The 21763-nt window shown below is 39.7% G+C and overlaps 1 protein-coding gene across 1 annotated transcript in view; it reads right to left on the bottom strand.

Moving 5' to 3' along the window:
• Positions 1–21763, bottom strand: part of ERI3 (ERI1 exoribonuclease family member 3) — a 3093638-nt gene that overhangs the window by 1853042 nt on the left and 1218833 nt on the right. The window lies entirely within an intron of this gene.

Below are 21763 nucleotides of genomic sequence, written 5' to 3'. Positions count from 1 at the left end.
CTATAGGTTTGTACCCTCCAGTTCTAACTGCCCATTGGTGTATTTTACCGTACTCACATTACACATACTTCTTTTAACACATTTTCTTTATTTTTTTTCTCTCACCTACTTGCCAAAAAACTCCTACGCCATCTGGCCAATTAAAGACGCTAATTATAGCCTACAGCCAATAAAATGCATTGTACATTTTTAAACCCATTGAACCTAGAATGCCTCTTGATTGTTAATTATCTGGATAACTATATAAATAACAGCTCCAGCATGTTACACTGAAAACAACAGCGCTCCTCTGTCTGCTCACTTAGTTTAATAAAGGACGTACATCATAAAACGATTCTGTGGTCTCTTAAATAATTATTCACCAAACAAAACTCTAATCTTTGGTAGTAGCTACCAAAGTCATTTTATTATGGTTAATTTCTGTATTTTTATTTAATCGAAAAAATATCCAGGAACGATTCCTGCAAGAACAATAAATATCTTTTTCCTATAGATTAGCATTACAAATTACTGGAAACGACAAACATACATTTTGAAACAGACGGTTTCAGTCACATACTTGGTTCTTGATCAACCAATGTAAATTAGAGGATAATCACTGCTTGGGGAATCACAGGATGTCAAGTACTTGTTAGTGATTTACTTGCATCAAAATAGCACAATGCTAGCAGTCAAAAATGTCAACCGAAAATATTAATAATAAAAAATCTCAACCGTATATTGTGCATGTTCTGAGACATAACCCTGTAGAAAGCAAATAAAATTAAAAAAAATGTTATTTTGCTGGGGGCGAGCACCCTCTGCAACCTTCAGACCCAGTACTACTTAAATATACCAACTCTGAGATCATACATTACCTAGGAAAGGCCATATTGAGATCTCTGTAACTATAGATACCTTTGAAACCTGACAAATACTAAAGTCCAAACTGGTAAAAATCAGCTATTGTTCCATCTAAACCTGTTCTGCAATTCCATGAAAAAACTCAAACTCTCAACTGTCCAGATTTTCTCAGAAATGTCCAAATTTTGTCGTATATTTTTGGTTTATTCCTCATTCGTTTTTTTTTTTGCAAATCATTCAGGACTTAAGTCAGAAAATAATGACAGGCATTTGATTTTCAGACTTCACTCCCTTCAGAAAATTCATGCTCATGAAAAACCTGTTATTCTATCAAGTTTCTAAGTTTGTAAAAGCAATATTTAAAAATTGTACATATTTTTGGGCCTTTGTTCCCCCACTCCCATTATTTTTTGGCTTTCTCCATAATTTTTGGTATAAGAGGTTATGAGGTATGCTTAAACTCAGTAAAAATGCAGCAATCAAACCAGTGCCCAGACATGAAAACCGATTGGTCTGCTATGTTAACAATTCCAATTTCATAAATTCCATTAAAGCACTACTTAATAGTCTTTGAAAGCAAATCACATGAAATTCAAAATATTATTTCCCAAAGTTCTTCATCAGATTATGCTGATTCTGTCTTAGGTTCAGAGAATGATGATGATTTAACCACAGACATGGAGGACCTGGATAAACTTTTGTCTTCAGATGAGGAGTTTCCCAGCACGTCCCTTGGTGACAGAAACATGCCTGTTGGTGGTGTATGTAGCAGTCAGTCTTCCCAGCATTACAGTGCAGAACATGGTTTGCAAACTACTATTTCAAACAAGGCAAAACCTGAATGTAAAGCAGCAGCCTGCAAAAGTACAGTTTTGTACCTACCATAAATGTAGATGTTCGAGGATTCCCTTGCTGCAGTCCTGACTATTGGGTATAGTCCGCGTCCCAGTCGGCCCGAATACCAGAGTATAAGGCTGACGTCGGTCATGGCGCCTTAGACTGACGTCAGTACGTCAGGGTACTAATGCGCATGACCGACGTCATTTCCTCAGTCTTTTCTTGCCCCAGATGTCAGAAGACCCAAAAAGACAAGTCCCAAAAACAACCTGCACCAAAAAACATGTACAATATATACAACAATATATACAAAAATATAAGCATGAAAACTCACCTACACAACCACCCGAAACACAGAGGGAAGGAGGGAGTAAATTGGACTGCAGCAAGGGAATCCTCGAACATCTACATTTATGGTAGGTACAAAACTGTACTATGTTCTTCGTCTTCCCTTGCTGCAGTCCTGACTATTGGGTAGAATCCCAAAGCAGAGGTAAGGGAGGCTGGCAAATTATAAAGTAGCAGGAGCTGACAACATGCCTTGTAAAACAGCTGTGGCAAAACCAGCCCTAGTCTTAGAGTATATAGGCAGGTGATAATGCCTAGAGAAAGTATGCACTGAACTCCAAGTAGCTGCTTCCAGAATATCCTTAGTTGCCACCCCTTAGAAATGCTGTTGAAGTGGCAGTAGCCCTAGTGGAATGAGGCCTAATCCCAGCTGGAACCTCTTTGCCATGATGGGAATAACAAAATGCAATGCAAAAGCCAATCCACCTAGAAATAGTTTGTTTTGACACAGGCTTGCCCTGTGAACTCAAAGCAAAAGAAACAAGTAACTGCTGAGACTGCCTAAAATTCTTAGTCCTGCTCAAATAATAACGCAATTGCCTGTGTACATCTAAAGTGTGCAAAATCTTTTCCCCTTTATTTTGAGGATCTGCAAAAAACGTAGGCAAATGAATAGTTTGATTTAAAGCCACACTAGAAACCACCTTAGGCATAAAGGAAGGATTAGTACGTAATGAAACCCTGTCCTTATGGAAAATCAAAAAGGGCTCTACTGCCATAAGGGCCTGCAACTCAGACACCCTTCTTGCAGAAGTAATAGCCAACAGAAAAGCAGTCTTCCATGACAAATATTTCAATTCAGCAGTAGCTGCAGGCTCAAAAGGTTGTAGAGTAAGTTTTCCAACACAAAATTGAGATCCCAAGCAGGAGTAGGAGCTCTCGTGGGGTCTTATATTCTTTGCCCTCTAAGAAACTGCTTGAACAAAGGATGCGAAAACAAAGGTGGGTCACAATCATAGTGAGCTGAAATTGCTGCAGCATGAATCTTTATGGAAGAGAAGGACAAACCTTTGTCCAATAATTCAGAAAGATATTGAAGAGCCACACTCAAATTAGGCTCTGAAATCTCCAAATTCTTTGCTGTACTCCAAAATAAAAATCTCTTCCATTTTTCTGCGTACACTCTCCTAGTACTAGGCCTTCTAGCTTCCATAATCACATTTAAAACTTGTTGAGGAAGCTGAGACCTGCTGTGCTTCAACACAGAATATGCCAAGCTGTGAGATGAAGAGATTGAAGCTTGACATTGAGCAGATGACCGTCCTTCTGAGATAACAGATGAGGAATCAGAGGTAAAGGCCATGGAGGCTTCTTTACAAGACTCCGTAGAAGTGGGTACCAGTGTTGGCGAGGCCAATCTGGAGCTATCAAAATCATCCTTGGCCTGTCTTGTCTGACCTTTAATAATACCTTTGGAAGAAGAGGCAGAGGTGGAAAGGCATAGACATGAAGGTTTTTCCAACTGAAAGACAGAGCATCCACTTTCCAAGCTGTGTGATGAAACCCCTTTGTGCAATACTTTGGCAGCTGGTGATTTAGTGGAGAAGCGAACAGATCTATGTCTGGAGTTCCCCATGACACTGTCAATTTCTGAAATACATGAAGATCCAGTTTCCACTCGTGGGGATCCATGATTTGTCTGCTTAATACATCTGCTAGGGAGTTCTGTGCTCCTGGCAGAAACCTTGCCTGAAGAGTCAGTCGCAGGCTTAGCGCAGTCTCCCATAAAATCATTGCTTGCCTGCATAGAGGATAAGAATGTGTTCCCCCTTGCTTGTTGATGTACCACATGACAGTTGTGTTGTCTGTTAGAATCAACACCTGCCCTGGAAGAAGTAACTCCTTGAAAGCCATCAATGCAAACTGGACTGCTAACATCTCCTTCATGTTGATATGTAGATGCTGTAGTCTGGCAGGCCACTTGTCTTGTATCCACTTTCCATTTAGATGAGCTCCCCAAGCAGTGTCCGAGGCATCTGTCGTTAAAATCTGACTCGCCTCTGGCGGGTCACAGAGAGTCCCTTGTTTAGGTGACATTCCTGAGCCCACCACAAGAATTCCTTTTGAAGGCAAGGTATTATGTGAATGACAGTGTCGAAATCTTGGCAGTGCTGTGTCCATACATTTTGAGATACCATTGCAGCTTCCTCATATGCAGTTTGGCATTGGGAAGCACCAGAATACAAGATGCCATGAACCCTAATGCTTGAAGGACTGTCCTTGCAGTCAGCACGGACTGATGAGATAGGTGATGGAAGTAAAGTGACAGACTCTTTTGTTTGTCCGGGGTTAAAAAGGCCATCTGGGCTGCTGTATTCAGTCTCACACCCAGAAAGCACATGTCTTGAGAGGGTACTAGACTGGACTTTATTTCGTTCACAGAATACCCTAGGCATCTTAGCACTGCTATGACATATTCCAGATGCTGTAGAAGGTCTTCCTTTTCTTGAGCCAGAATCAGGCAGTCGTCCAAGTAAGGATAGATTTGAATGCCTTGAAGCCTGAAGTAAGCTATCACTGGAGCCAGAACCTTTGTGAATACTCTGGGCGCAGTAGATAAGCCAAAGGGCAATGCAGAGAACTGATAATGAAAATCTCCAGTTCGAAACCGCAGATACTTTCTGCAACTTAGCCTTATAGGCACATGAAGGTAAGCTTCCTTGAGATCCAAAGTTACCATCCAGTGATCCTTGCCCAGCAGAGGTAACAGTTGCTGTAATGTCAACATCTTGAACTTGGGAATGTCCAGATAAGTGTTGAGGATAGATAAATCCAAAATTGGTCTCCACGTGTTCCCCTTCTTTGGTACTAGGAACAGAATAAAATCAAGCCCCTTTCTGATACAGGGACTGGCTGAATGGCTCCTATCTGGAGTAACTGAGAAACTTGCTTGTGAGCCTCTTTTCTTTGTGGAGGAGGAACATCTGGCATGCCTTTGAAAGGGGCATTGTGTGGAAATAAAATCTGTAACCGTGATGAATGATATCCAGCACCCATCTGTCTTGAGTGATTAAATCCCAATTTTCTTTGAAAAGAGACAATCTTCCCCAAAGGAGCTGCCAGGCGAGAATCCACTGGCAGCTGAAAAGGCAGGTCATTGGTTCTGCTTACGAAGGACTGACCCCTGCCCTCACCAGAAGTCTGAGCAGGTGAACTGTCTGATCTAGGCCTAAACAGACCTTGAGCCCTGCCCCTACCACGTCTAGACCTACCCCTAGACTGGGAACCATAAGCAGGATATGTCCACCCCTTAGCAGGCCAATTTCTACTAAACTTGGAGGCTGCACCTGCAAAAATCTTTAACAGTCTGCATAGACTTAGCTTTGTCCTCCATTTTCTTTAAAACTGCTTCCACAGGCGGTCCAAACAACACATCAGACTGTAAAGGAGCATCCAAAATCCTGGTCTTAACATGCTCAGCTAAATTCTGATCCTTCAACCAGGCATGTCTGAAGAACAGAACTAGTAGCAGCCACCCTCGAGGAGGCCTGAACAGCATCAAAACCACACTGCAAAGAATGCTTACCCACTTGTTCAGACACATGAACCAAATCCAGCAATTCTTTACACTCAATACCTTCCGCCAAAGCATCCACCTTAGATTTCAATTGTGAAAGGAGATAATTCTGATATTTCAGCATATGAAACTGACAATTCAACGCCCTCATGGCTAGAGTGGAAGAAGTATATACTTTCTTACCCCACCTATCCAAAGCCCTTGCCTCTTTATCAGAGGGTACAGGATTTTTAACCACAGAAGCTTTAACACCTTTAGGCCCCTGAGAAACAGTTTCTGGGTCCGCCCTAGGACTCTTAAACAAATACTTATGAGCTTGGGCACCCTATAATACCTATCCGGCAACAGGAGCAGGAGGCAAGGAGTCAGGGTTCAGGAAGCCTCTGCAAAACATCCTCCACCACATTCAACACAGGAGGAATAGCTAAGGGCCTATGCTGGGGTAAAACAAGAATTCCCTAAGCCTTTTCCTGGAATCAGAGTAATCCTGGCCTTCCCATTTAAAGTGCTCCCTCATGGAGTGAAGAGTCTCTGAAAATGAAAAATCCTCAGGAGGAAGCTGTAGGAGTGGAATCATCCACATCAGAATCAGAATAAGTAGGAAACTCTTGTAAGTCTTCCACAGAAGACTCTGAAGCCTGTGAACACTGTTCAAAACTATCAAACTCCTGTTCCACCCTAGGCCTCTTATCAGGCGGGGCATAGAACCTCTAATCAGAGTAATCAAATCTTCTGCCATTTTAAGCATATGTTTCTTAGGCACAGAGCCCGAAATGCTAGGAGAAGCCCCCACAGAAGCTGAACTTGGCCTACCTCTAAAAGAAGCTTTGGCAACAGAAGGAGAGGCCCTAACTACCTTGGGAAGAGAGGGAAGAACAGTTACCTGAGAAGCCCCCTCAGCCTGGCCTACCTCCTGAGAGGGCACATCCTGTAACAGTAAAGTATCTGCCTGAGACTCCATAGAGACTCCTGGCAAAACCTCTGGCTCCCCTGAGCCTTCTAAAGAACCGGCGTCCGGGACTGCGGTTCCTCACCCTAGGCTTCACTGTTTTGTCCTTGCGCTTCTTGGATGAGCATCCGGCGGCATATTATTTCCCAAACACTAACCTAGCACAATCAAGCCTCCTCTTAATAGTGCGCTTGTTAAATCTAGCACAAGAGCGGCAACCAACAACGTCGTGCTCAGGCCCTAAACAAGGTATACACAATGTATGATAATCCCTATGCGGTATCTGCTTCCCACAAGAAATACAGTTATTCACTTTTTCTGACATCCGGTTAAATACTGAGGCAAGAAAAACCAAAATGTTCCCCAGCGGAGTTCGCCCAACTCTGTTTCGGTCTGAAACTCCGGTTTCGGAAAATCTCAGAACGCCAACCTGCACTCGCAAAATTGCTTCTGCATCGGACCATGCGGCAAAAAAGACTGAGGAAATGACGTCGGTCATGCGCATTAGTACCCTGACGTACTGACGTCAGTCTAAGGCGCCATGACCGACGTCAGCCTTATACTCTGGTATTCGGGCCGACTGGGACGCGGACTATACCCAATAGTCAGGACTGCAGCAAGGGAAGACGAAGAACATCAAGAAAATCGTCAGATGCAGGAATGTAAAACTGTTCTCATTAATTTTAAAACGGCTCTTTCCAAAGTAGAAGGTGCTGATGAAGTTCACATAAGTGAGTGGTGGTAAATATATGCACTTTTTAGATCCTAAAAAATCCATTATTTTTGCTAAAGTGTTAGTAAAAGTAATGTATCTAAATTTTACTTTAAGAGGCAAAATAAATAAAAGTAATATAGACAAATTTTACTTTGGCAAGCCTTCTACTGTGGATATTACACACTGAAACATCCATTCTTTGCTTTCTATATTATTTCATATTTAAAAAAGAAATCTCAAGTTTTCATGTCAATGGTGGCTTACTCCATTTGACTCATTGACTGCATTCATTTTGCAGGTGTATGTCAAATTCACAGTTCATTTTCATTTGAATACATGTATCACTGATCCAAAGTTCCTTCCAGCCTATAGTGTATTTTAAATCTCTTTCTAGCATTTGCTTAGAAAAGTCCTACAGTCGATGACAAAGAAACCCAGGTCTATAAAGTGTGACTGCCATCATTAGGTCATGAGTCAAGGCAACCACAGATGACTACATTATCCGTGGCCACAGCATGGAATCAAAACTTTTTACTGTCTGCTTCAGTCCCATGACCCACAAATATTGAGAAATGTATACAGCATTTGTCAAGGTCTGGCATCTGGAGTGAATGGAAATGATGCTGAGTACTTCACAAATGGTAGGGGAACAAATGCTTGATATCAAGGTTTCCAGTTCTGGCTCTGTGTCACAAGATCTCTTCCCATGCAGTGGACTTTGCTTTTTCACCAGGGTGCTGTGTCTGTTGCAAGAGATCATTTCCCAGTCCAAATCTACAACATTGTTTAAAGTTGAGGACTGAAGTGCATCCTAGGATCTAAGCTTGAGAGTGATACTTTGCGCTTAGCTGCTACTTCATCTGATTTACAGGGGAGGCCTGAGGTTCAGAAGGTGAAAGAAGAGTGGATGTTTGAATCCCCAGTGTATGTCTCTTAGTCAGATTTCAGGCCCTGGATATTGGTAACATTCACCTCTCTGACTAGTAGCAATTACACAGGTCCACAGGCTTTCTTCATAAGTGGCACATCATAGTAATCTATATTATGAGTAGTAACAAATGGCCAAGTGAGTGCTGACACAGCAATGTTTAGCAAGTGGTTCAGGTGTTGCTGGTGTTAAACTCACCACAGACTTTTCTTTTTAAAATCCTTCCAGTTGTCATGCTGCTCCATTATGAACTGAACAAAAAAGAAGGTATTTTCTGTCAGTGCACTACTTCTTCCAGTAAATTGAATCTCTGGTAGGCTCATGAGAAATCACCCTAGAGGGAACATGTTTCACCTATCTTCAGAAAAGGCATAACAGCTAAGATCTTCACCTGTAATGCACAAGGTTTCATACAGCAGCTTTGTTGAGTTGTCCCCTCCAATCTGTTTGCTAATGTAGTCCATCCCAGTATGAACAGCAGAGGGCTCAGAGATGAACCCTGGTCTACACCCACTCCCACTGGGAACCACTCTGTGAGGCCGAACACAGTTTGTTCTTGAGTCATTGGGTCCTTGTACATAGCCTGCACTAATTCTACCAATGTTTCTGGGACTTCAAACCACCGCAGTACTGCCCAGATCAGCTTTCTTGGCACCTTGTTATATGCTTTCTCCAAGTCTAGGAATGCCCAGTTGGACTCTCTCCTCATTTCTAGTTTCTTCTCAAGTATCTGTCTCAATACAAACATTGGGTCAATTGTGCTGCATCCTGATCTGAATCCGAACTGCTCATCTCCCATCTTACATTCTACAACTCTACGTATCCGTTCATCAATCACCCTCTCCAGAACTTTCATGCAATGCGATAGGAGTTTGATGCCTCTAGGATGTCCCCTTTGTTCTTATACACTGGCACAAGTATGCGTATGTTCCAAGTCATCTTGGATACGCCTTTCTCTCCACATTGCTATTAGTACCCTGAGGAACCATTTCTCCCCTATCTTACCCAGCATCTTTATCATATCTGCTCTGACCTCATCTGCTGCTTTCCCTGACTTCATCTTCCTTAGTAGTGCAGTTCTTATTTCTTCTATGGTGAGCTCCTCTTCTTCTCTCATCATAAGCTGTTTCTGGGGCAGTACAGCTTCTGTGTGGTTTTCTTCATTCAGACGCTGCTGGAAATACTTCTTCCATCTGCCTTTGATTTCCTGTGGACTGGTGAGTAGATTGTTGCTGGTATCCCTTATGAAGGGTGTCTGACTATATTCTTTATCTTTCTGTCTTTGCCTTGCAACCTGATATAGTTTCTTTGTGCCCCTTAATGAGTCACTTTCCAGAAGTTAGTACACTGCCTCCGATGCCCTATTCTTTACTATTGCAACTTCTTTCTTAGCATCTTTGTTAGCCAACCAGTAGTCCTTCCTAGCCTGGTCAGTCTTTTCTATCTCCCATTTCTTCCTGCTCTCCTCCTTTCTTTTGATGACTTCCTGGACTTCTGTGTTCCACCACCAGCTTTCCTTGTGTACCTTATTTCCATACCTGACTAGGCCACATATCTTTTCTGTAGTCCTAACACATGCTGTTTTTAGGTGCTGCTATTCTTTTTCAGCTCCACCTATTTCCTCCTCTTCTCTGGGTGCTAGAGCCCTGAGTAATTCCTTGAACTCTTGTACTTTTTCTTCAGTCAACTTCCAGGTCTACAGCCTGGTCTCTGTTGACCTTAGAGCCTTTTCTGACCACTGTTTGCAGCTGATTGTGGCAACTAGTGGTTAATGCTGTGGGCCGACTGTTTCACTGGGGATGACTTTGTAATTATGGATTCTACCCCAGTGCCTTTTCCTTACTAAGAGGAAGTCTACCTGAGTTGCATTTTGGCTACTCTTGTATGTGATCTTATGACTGTCTCTCCTTCTGAACCATGTGTTGGCTACTATCAAGCCATTTGCCAGAGAGAAGTCTAGAATGGCTTCTCCTCCGTTATCCCAGTTGCCCCACCCATGTGGACCCAGGCAGTTCTCATATCCTGTTCTGTCTGTCCCAATATTTGCATTCAAGTAAACATGGCTCTAGGTGATTCGGTCATGTTTATACTGCCTCTCCTTCCTCACATATGCATTACCATGTAAAAGATATGCTTTACTGACCCTTTTTCCTCACATATGCATTACCATGTAAAAGATATGCTTTACTGCCTTTGCTTCCTCACATATGGATGACCATGTCAAACAGTAGCTGACTCCAAATCCAGCTCCAGACAACTGACAAGTGGAGTGCCTCAGGGTTCAGTCCTGGGACCGCCCTTGTTTGGCATCTACTTCTCTGAAGTACAGGCCAACACTAAGGGACTCTGGCTAACAAAGTTCACAGATGACTGCAAACTGGGAACCATTATTGAATCCCCAAATGATGGGGATATTCTACAAAAGGGCCTTACAGAAACAGATGCTTGGTGCCAGAGCCATGGGCTCAAGCTTAATGCCAAGAAATGTATAGTTATCCCCTTTGGGAAAAAAACATGTACCCATGAATTACCACATAGGTGGCAGTACACTAAACACCGAAAGTGATGAGAGACAGTGATCTCACCTTCAATAACCACATCGCCAAAACAGTCAGTAAATCCTTCTATGTAGCACACCTCATCACTAAGGGCTTTTTATCCAGAAAAAAGGAGGTCATTGTCCCACTGTACTCATCCCTCATTAGACCCATTATAGAGTACAATGCCCAGTTTGGTATGTACCTCACAAGACATCTGCAACAGCTGGAAAGGCTGCAGAAATACCTCACTAAAAGAATCACAGGCCTAAAGCAGATGCCCTATTCTGACTGTCTAAAAAAACTCCAGCTATACTCTGTGGTATATCGTCTACTCAGAGGAGATCTCTGCTTAACATACAAGGCCATGTCAAACCCTGATCTGTTGGACATGCTCCACTTAAAGAAATCCCAATCCCTCAGAGCCACATGCTCCAGGGATCTAAACCTTGTCATCACACTGAACAAAACATGCTGGAGGGATAGGTTTCTGACCCAGAGATACCCCATACTCTGGAATAGACTGCCCATACATGTCAAGCAGAGCGCCTCCTTGGCCCTCTTCAAAAGGAATCTTGACGATTGGATGGGAGATAGGAAATTCACCCCAGGGATCATGTCAGTCATCCTGCTAGACAGGGGTCCAGGGAAGTAAATATTGTGAGAAGAAATTTCCAGGGAACTGTTATGGCTAGGCTTGTATAGGCCCTAGGGCCGATAGCCTATTATCAACTTATGAACTACCTCCACAATAAACACATCATCTTTCCCTACGCTCAATCCCAACCTTCAACGCAAAAACAAAATACCTCTTAAAATGAAAGCCTACCAAACTAGCTACTAATAACTTAAGTAAATATCTAAACATTACAGCTGAAGTTCTAGCTTGCCCTATCTACATACTAATAAATATATCCATACAAGAACATTAAGTTCCTTACCTCTGGAAACAATCACATATCCTTCCATTACACAATAGTGGCAATATCTAACTATACAACCATTGCTATTCTCTCTCCCCTTTCTAAAATCCTTGAAAAATGTGCTCATAATTAACTCCTTAAGCACATATTCGATGACCATTTCCTGTCCCCCACTCTTTATGGTTTCCACCCTTATAACAGCAGCACTATTGTTCTTCTTGCATTTGCCAATACAGCAAACTTAAAATGCAACTCTTTTTAACTTTACTCTGCTGTATTCTTAAACCTATCAAAGGCATTTGACACCATCTCACACAACAAACTACTACATCAACTACCATCCCTACCTACCTCCCTCCTCAGTCTCTCATGGTTCAAACGCTATTACAAAGATTTTGAGCAATAAAATGGCAATCAAACTACTCAATCTTCCTACCTGTTTCAGTAGAAGTTCCTAGGTCTCCATATTTGGTCCTCCCCTGTTTAACATGTTCATCAGTGACTTACACACTACCTCACAATAAGGCACTCTTTCATGCTGACGATTTTACCCTCTTGCTCTGCCCAAGATTTCTCTCAACTACAAATACTCATCTAGTTCCTTCTCTCCTCTGTGCCTCACAGAATCTCATAAACTTACAGTCCTAACAAACCAACTGAGATAGTGTTATAACAAGAGCCAAATTTGCAGCTGACTCATCTTATTCATCTCATCCCTGCAAAGCCTTGTAATACTTCAGCTGGCTAAAACTGCCTCAAAACCTGACACTTTCACAGTTACTAATTGATGACCAGCTGATTCACTTCCCTGAGAAATGCCCAGCCCTAGACTCCAATATCACTCTCTAAATGCAAGCCTCCAATCTGCCAATAAGCATCTTATTATGATAGTAATGTCTTTCAGCTTTTCCCGGTTAGGGGTCGCCACAGTGGAACTCCGGTCCACTAATTAATGGCAGTGGATTTTTACAGTGCCGAGTTGCCAGCCCGACACCCAACCTTCAAAGAAGGCACACCCATTCACGCATGCACCTACCTGCAAGTCTTTATATGTCACTCGACCATGGGGAGGACATGCAGACTCCACACAGAAGGCGCTCCAGCCGAGAATCGAACGGGAGAACCTCTTGCTGTGAGGCGACAACGCTAACCGCTGCACCACCGCGGCTAAGCATCTTACTATGATACAGAAGTCAAATAATTCAACTAGTGATGACCTTTACTCTAACTACATCTCGAACATTTGGAACTCTACTCCCCTTCCCATCAGACTCACAGGCACCAGATGTTCAAATTTAAAATGAAACAATTCTTTCTAGACTCATGAGATATGTCCCTGCAACTCTCCTAGTTAAGTCTAACATCCGACATTCCCTCGCTACTCCTACCCTAACCATACCTCCAGTAACTATCATATTCTACTGTAAATATTGTTTATAACCTTATCTATTCAGTTTTAATGCCAAATTCTGCAGCTGCCTAATTCTGAAGAGGTACTACAGGCTATAATTTTTTCAATAATACATTACTTCCTTGTCATGTATGCAACACTGATTGTATTTTTTCTCTCTGTACAACCTTCATGTATCACCCGTTTTCTACGATTATTCTTTCATTTTATAATTATTCTGTCCTTTGAATAGTCTTCTCTACCTTACTGCACAGTACAGTTGATTTATTTCAAAACTGTTTACTTTTTGTTTTAGAGATTTTCCTCCCATGCTTCCCTGAAAAGGGGTATTTGTGCCCAGTTGGACTTTCCCAGTAAACAAATGTAAAATAGTAAACGAATGAATGAATGAATGAATGAATGAATGAATTAATTAATTAATTAATTAATTAATGCATATTATAGCAATCACTCCACAAAAACTGACATCTTTCCTGTTGACCAAATTAAGTCAGCAAAAACTCTGTAGACTAAGTTAGCAGCAGACCAGTCTCAAGGCTCCCATATATCTACACGTGTGTGTGTGTGTGTGTGTGTGTGTGTGTGTGTGTGTGTGTGTGTGTGTGTGTGTGTGTGTGTATATATACACACACACACACACATGCGCGTGTGTGTGCGCACATCTGTGCACACATTTATTATATACAAAGACATGTAGTTAGTTAAGTATGGCACAACCTGGAGGGTTGAATGTTGAAATGTAGAACATTGATAAGGATTTACTAATGGCTTAATTAATTTTGTGCTTTTATTAGTTTACTGGACGTATTTATCAAGGATGATGGTACTGTTCTATTTTTTTTATTCTTTAGAAGTTAATGCCGAAGCATTAAGAGTATGTTATACGTCATTATCTTCTTTTTGTGCAATAAAATTTAAGTCCAAGAACCCATGACACAGCAGCAAGGAAAGTTCCAATTCCACAGGTAGCAAAAACAGGGCAAAAGGAGCTAAAGGAAAATAAAACTACGTAATTTAATCCAATAATTAGCACTTTCGTCTGGACAGTAAGCAGACTTCTTCAGAGTATACAGCCATATGCAAACTCAGGTTTATATAAGCCCATTAATTAAACATGTGACTTCACACACCCTCATATTTAAGTTCAAGAACATTCTTACACATTTCCCTTAAGCAAAATATAAATAAAAAAAAAGTAAATATATAATGTTAATAAAATGTAAGTATTTTTTTTTATTTTAACAATGGCCTTTGCCATTTAGTAAAGTATATTTTAATTTGTATTTGTTGTTTGCGAATGACCAAAGCAATCCCGAGAAATCTTTACCTTACTGCAGGGAACTTGCTGTTACTACCTTTTAAACAGCCTAATTTAGGTCAGTGTTCCAGAAACTTTGGCTGGTACCTTGTACAGAAAAAAAAAATGTTATTTGACATTGATGACATAATCTATTTAACTGTCAACACTACTTATTTCTGTTCAAATATGTGTGTGTGGGGGGATTTATCGCATTCTGCAACTGTTATCCAATTTTACCTATTTAGTAGACTCTGTTTTAGCAATAATGTCAAGTTTCTTCATTCTTGTAAGTTTTTGCTCTGTTTTGTTTCTCTGGGCTAAGGGTCCTCTCCTGGAAAAGATGTACTACTGATACTACACAAACAAATATTTTGAGATGTGGTGGTATTCACCTGGTAGACAACTTAACTCAGTAAATAAATCTGCATAGTTATTTAAATTTATTTACAGTTTGTTAACTGGTGTGATACACTGTTGCAAAGACCTTTTTCAGGTATGGTCCAGCCACAAAGGCATTGGCTACACATCATGTACAGATTAAAAAAAACTATAAACACAAGTAGAAAATATACACAAATTAGTTGCAAAAGGTACTGTACATGAAGACAAAGTACCTTGGCTCTAGATGATTGTCAGGGTTGAAGTGACACCCCAAACCCATGTGCAAAAAATGGGGAAAAAAGGAGTTATGGATATATCAAAGCATCAGCAGTGTACGTCAGTTAAGCATATATATATTAAAGTGGATACTCCAAATTAAAGCTGTATATTTCATGATTGTACAAATCATCCAGGTTTACTAAAATAGTCACTCATCTATTTGCCTCAATAAAATTCTTCTTTAACTATAACTCAATTTTGCTAAATAATTTTCAGCACCAACTATAATAAATAGCAAGCTAAGCAGTGTATTATGGAGCAAGGACTTGTTCTGACTTGCAAATTATTTGTGGGGAAACTGTTGTCATACTAATTCAAATGTTATTTTACTTTATAGAAAGGTTGCCCTGCCTGTTACTGGTAGACATTTTAGTTTCTGAACTGTGGTACAGGTGATGATCTGCTGACTTTTTTTTTCCAGCAAGGAAGTACTGTTTGATTATAGCAAGCAGACAATTGGTTGAGCATACTCCATTAATACACTGCTGGCTTTAGCTCATCTACCTTTTACAAACTATCACCACCTGCATCTGACTCTGTAGTTTTGCAATTTAACTAACCTGGCAGCCCTTTACTGTATATGCTTAATTCTTAATGAAGCCAAAACAACGACAGTTATTCAGGTTTAAAAGGAATTTTCTCTAAATTACCTGAGGTAACTCTATTGAAAACATTTGTGCTGCCACCAGCTTGAACCTGCACATATATGCTGTGAATATGTTCAACCATGCCAATCTTCTAAGATGCCAAACAACCCAACAATACTTCACTACTTTCTCCAAACACTCACAGTGAAAAAATATTTTGCATCTCGTTATTTTTGTACAAATGTTACTGCTGTCTAAATCACGTGCTTTGATTTGTGCCCTGGGTTTATTAATAAAGTATACTATGGTTTACACATATTGCCTTGCATCTTCAGTGCTTTAACTACAGACTATTGACAAAATATTACACCTCACTACCATCTCAAGCATAGAACAAATGTATCTGCCGTTAACATGTTTTTCTGACTGGCAACTGCTGTCAGTGATATCTATGTAATGTATTCTGCATTTCCTACATTTACACCATTTCTGCATTGCCCACAAAACATTCTTGGTTTCAATAATATGCAAATTCTGTGCAACATACTTATTTCACCTTACATACGTTTGCAAAATAGTTCTTGCCTCCACAAGGCTTGTGATTATTATTATTAAAAACTGCATTTTCTTTTATTCTGCATACTATCACATTTACTGTATGAGTGTTTCATTTTAACTGCTTGACTCCTTCTAGACACCATCATGGATGCTCATGCTTCTGTTATCATATCAGTTATAAGCATGCACTTATTGCCTCTGTGAACAGTTTCAACTGCATATCTGCAATTTCATTCACTTGCAAACATCCAGTGCTTTAAAATCACTTATGGTTGTCCCAAATGTTTGTCCCTTACCCAGTCACTTTTAGTACAAAGAGCGAACAGACTGAATGCTTTCTTTACTAGACTGATACTGCATTAAATCCGCTCAGTAATACTCATTTGTTAGAGACAGAAGTTAATAAGACTTGTCATGTCATTTCCATAATAAGTACTAGAGAACATCACTGTTTAACCATGTACAGGAACAAGTGACTACAACTGCCAGAACAGCTTTGCTATTAAATAGTCTCACTTTTCACACATAAATAGGTACATACTAGGCTACTGACCACCAGGGCCTAAATAAGCCTAGCCACGCAATCCAATTCAGTTGTGTCCCCATGTAACATGTGCATCTTAATTGGAGGGGGATGTTAGTTAAGGAATGTTTACTGTCAGCGTCTGTCTATAACAGACATGGGGGCTAGCCCAGGGATGATCATATCAACCAAGCTGGCTAAAGAGGGATTTGGAAATTGAATATTCATGTTGTTCTGACCTGTATTATGGTGGGCTATTAGTGTTTGAGGACTAGGTTTTATAGATGTCTGCTAAGGTGGTCTGCTGGGACAGGGACTAGAGTTGAAGAGTGCTAGGATATAGTATCAGATAGTGCTAGGATATGGAATTAGTGCTATCTGATGTGCAAGCTTGATGTACAGCTCCAGTACTAGTTTTGTAGGTAAACTTGACTGTTCAGACATTTGTGTCTGTAAAGGACACTGCCAACTGCTGCTGTATGGTGAGGAGCTCTGTGCAAACAAGTTCAATATACAGAAGCTGGAATGAAAGTGAAATCTGACTCCTGAGCTCATTGGCCAATAAAAACTCTGGCGTGCTTCCCAGCTCAGATAAACCATGCAAACACCTTCTGCCATATGATGGATGACCTTACTACTCTTGATGTAGGATGCTCAAGTGCAATGCAACAATAAACAACTTATTCCCCTAACTAAATTACTCCTCTGTATGGTGATTACAAGACAAAACAGTTCAAGTACCAAACAGTAAGGAGAAAAGACCATTTGTAGCAAAAATACACTTTAGATATGCAGGAAATTGCAAAATACAAGCAGTGATCACTTAAACACTGAAAAAAGTACAATATTACAGTTTATCAACTTGTCTTTTCCTGGCTAGCACTGCATTTGCTAGAAGCACCTTCAAAAGCACAGGCAAGATGCCAAGGTTTGCTGAGCTCTATGGAAACAAAAGCTTACAGCTTCCTTCTGTGTTTTCCAACTCAGACAGACCAGGCCACCGCCTACTGCTACTAGATGGAGTGCCCCAGTCCTCAATGTAAATGCACACAAAAACATTGCTTGACAGTGTATGCTACTTTAAAACAACTTTAACAAACTAGCTAGACAAGGTGATTTTAAGTCAATCAAACCAATAGCAAGGCAGTTTGAGCAAATGCAGTAATTTCAGCCTTAAATAAAAATAAATGCACAAATAAAATAAGAAATAAGTAGTCAATAACTTATATGGCTTCTGGAAGTGCAATTTTTTAAATACAAGTACTTAGCTTTTGCCTGGATGGCACATGATATAAGGCAATCACTTCAGAGCCACAGGCAAGGGCACCAAGCATTGCTCAGCTCTAAGGGAATAAGCTACAAGCCGTGAAAATATGCTGAATTTATGAAGAATCTAAAACACTGGAAACTGTGTAGAATTCCTTTGGCAGTGTCAAAATTAAGTACAAACAAAAATTAAAAATAGCAAATTACAGAGTAACACTGTCAGTAAACTTTCTCAAAAGTGCAGTTCACAACAATCAGCAAACAGTACAATATCAAGGTCCTTGAAAATTATTTCATGCAAAAATCTGCAGATAAAGCAGTTACATGAACTGCAAAACAATAAAATTAATCGTTTTATCTGCCAAGGAGGGTGCAGGATTTATTCAGGACCCTCTCAAAGTGAAAATTCATTTGTCAGAGGTGGGTATGAACCCATACCTCCAGGGGAGACTGCAACTTTAATGTAATGCCTTAAACAGCTCAGCCATCCAAACAACTGTTAAAGCATTCAACCCTGAGGGGACTTGAGCCCTCAACTATCTTCAATCAACAAAGCACTTCATTTACAAGCTCAGCCATGGAAGCAATCAATAAATGTGCTGACTTCTTCAAGTGGCTAGGAATCAAACGCAGGTAAACTGCTTAGAAGTCAGCTGTGCTCACCACTATACAACCAATACTAAAATTTACAGCACTCATTTACGCTACTCTCTACTGCTTGCTCAAAAACTGGTAACAAAAAATAATTACTACCCTTAAAGGTTCATAGCTTTTAAGATTACAGCCAAAGGAAACTATAAATAACCTCAGCCACATCACCCTGTAATGGAGGTAGACAAACAATGTCCCCCATTAGGCAGATTTCACCACATATCTCTGGCAAAAATTTACAATCAGTCATCCAGGCAAGTTTGAAAGGTTATTAGGAACTACTCTGCTTGATAGATAAGGATAGCCTTTTTAAAACACTTTTATTGACTTATTAGTTAAGACACAGACACACACATTAACAGAAAAGAAAAACTATATCAACATTTTCCATTTCTATACCTTATATATCATGTATCTTTCAACAATCATCAGCCCAACATTACATAAATTGTTAAATTCCTGCTTTCCCTTAAACCTCACAACTCCTTCTGAGTATTATTCTGAAGTATTGTTCCCACAATTTCCATTTATTGATATATAATTTGTTCCTTCCCACTTCTAAAGATCACTCTTCCAGTTCTTTTATCTCTTTTTATAATACTCAATAACTCAGATACAGTGAGTTTAGAATTTGATTTCCATTTAATAATAATTGATTTTTGGCATCCAATAGAATTAAACGTAGTTAGCCTTTACTATGCCTAGGCAATTCAGATCCTGTGTCCCAGCTCAAAAGAATCGCTTTCAAAAGTTACAGCCATCTGTTCATCCAATATTTCGGATAAAGTACTCTGTAGGGATTTTGTTTTTAATTTGCCAACTCACTACACTACCATGACATATGTTCCTAGTTACCTCTTTCTTCCCCATCACACCTCTAACATTTGCTATCTACCTGAGGAAAAATTCTTTGAAGTGTGCCTGAGGTATAAAAATACCAATGCAAACACTTCAAAGCAAAGATCCTAAACCTTCTGGACATCACTGTATACTTAGGAGCCATAAGTACGTACTCCCACTGATAGTTTGTAAAATGCTTTTCCAGTCTCCTTCCCAATCTTTTCTAAATTTTGATTGATTCTTGTACTTTTAGTGCAGTATTTTATATGCCCTATAAATTATCCCTTTTTTAACAGCAGCTTCTGTTCTTGATTCAACTAAAAACTCTACCAGAGCAAGTCTTTCAATTAAGATTCCCCTATCCCCTTCTCTTTGCCTGCACTCTGATATCAATACCTAGTAGGGAAGGTAGTCTCTGGGCTGCAGACCAAACATCATCTTGGCCTCATTCTACTCTATTACTTTTCACTCTATAGTTAATTGCTCCCAATACATTGGTTCCTTTGCTAGTTTTCTCCAGTAGATTCTACCCCTTCTTGCCTAGTTTCTGTATCTCTACTTGCAGTCATCCTTACTGGCAACATTTCCTTTCTCCAATTCTCATGTTGGCTTAGTTCTTAGAATACTTCCAGCTACTTTAAGAATATAATATCACATATGGCTGTCATTATTCTCCTTAGGATCTACATCCAAAATCCCAACTCTCTTTTTCTTGAACTTTCCTCCTCTTTTATCATCACCCCTTTCCATTTCGAATTGTATTTTACCTGTGTTATGTTTATGAGCCTGAAAGTGTAACTCTAAAATATCCCATCCAACCAGGTAATCCTAAACTACCTTATTTTTTTTGGGAGGAACAACCTATCCCACAAAACTCTTGCTCTCTTCTCCTCCCAGATAAATTCCTTCAACTTTGCTATTAATTATTGTCAACAACTTCCCTAGTTAATAAAAATATGTTTGACCCGTACATAAAATTATAGGGACTAAAAACATTTTGAGTACTTGTATCATACCATCCACATCCAAAAACAAGAGCTTCCAGTTTCACAGTTTTTGTATATTTCTTTTGTTTAGTCTCTTCTCAAATATCTTCAGTTGCATAACAAGTGCCTTTTTAATCCATGCTCCTATGTACTTCATCTTACTGTGTCCCGAGAAAAACTGGCATTGCTGAACCAATTAGTGTGTGTGTGTACATAATTTATCGTTATAGCCTTTATTTTATTTTCATTAATTTTATATCCTGAAAAGACATGAAACTGTCTCAATCTTATCCACAGCACTGAGATGCCCTTTTCTAAGTTTATCAAGTACAACATAATTTCATCAGCAAATAAAGCCAACTTTTCTTTATTACCATACCAATCATATCCTTGCATTTCTGAGCCCCTTATCTTATTTGTTTAATGGCTCTAAACGTAAAGCAAATAAAGGAGAAAGAGAGCACCACTGTCTGGCTCATCTGTTTAAACAGAATTTGACAGAGAACAGCCTTCCCACTTTAATTATTGCCCCAATTCTTCATATATACTCAAACGTTTCCAAAGCCCTACTCATAAGATCCAAACTTGTTCTGTTGAATCCTCTGTCTACATCAAGACCCAGCAACAACAGCAGTATTTTTTTCATTGCTCTGTTATGTTGTCAAATGTTTGCCTCCCCTCACCAAAACCATATTGATCCATATCTATCAATTTTGGCAACACGTTTGCCATTCTTTTAGTTAGTATAGACAAAAAATAACATTATAATCATGGTTTAAAATTGAAGTGGGTCTATATGAAGCTGATGCTGATGGGTCTTTACCTTCTTTAAGTAAATACAGCCATTACAACTTTATTCAAATATGTTGGTGCTTCCTGTCCTTTTAATGTAATGTTAAGTAACATCTTCCAGGTCTTGATTACTTTCTTCCCTACTAACTTCCAAACTTCCACAGGAATACCATCTGCTCCTGAAGACTTTCTTGATGATCGATTATACATCAACATTTTAATTCATTTTGTCCTACATTAACTGTTAATTGTTAAGCCTCATCTACCTCTAAATTTGGCATAATTAAGTCTTCCATAAACACTTAAATTTGTGCACTTTCGTGATTTCCAAATTTGTCTGCTTTATACAAATTTTCATAAAACTTCTGAAACTTCATTAATGCCTCTACAGAATCTCTAGTTATATTTCTTGTTATATGCTCCCCAAGTTTGCTGATAACCTTTTCTACTTAGTGTTACCAAAGTCATTGTGCTAAAAGTTTTTATTACAAAAAATAGTTTCTCAACAACAATTATTGTATACTCATGCATATTACCCAGATTCTCCATTATTTTCAATCCATCACCTTGCATTTGTGTCTTGCATTTTAAA

Source organism: Protopterus annectens, chromosome 10.part0 (genome assembly GCF_019279795.1).
Source record: "Protopterus annectens isolate FY-2018-M chromosome 10.part0, PAN1.0, whole genome shotgun sequence".
Taxonomy (NCBI): domain Eukaryota; kingdom Metazoa; phylum Chordata; order Ceratodontiformes; family Protopteridae; genus Protopterus; species Protopterus annectens.
The sequence above is the reverse complement of the archived record's forward strand: the minus strand, read 5'-3'. Positions and strand labels throughout refer to the sequence as shown.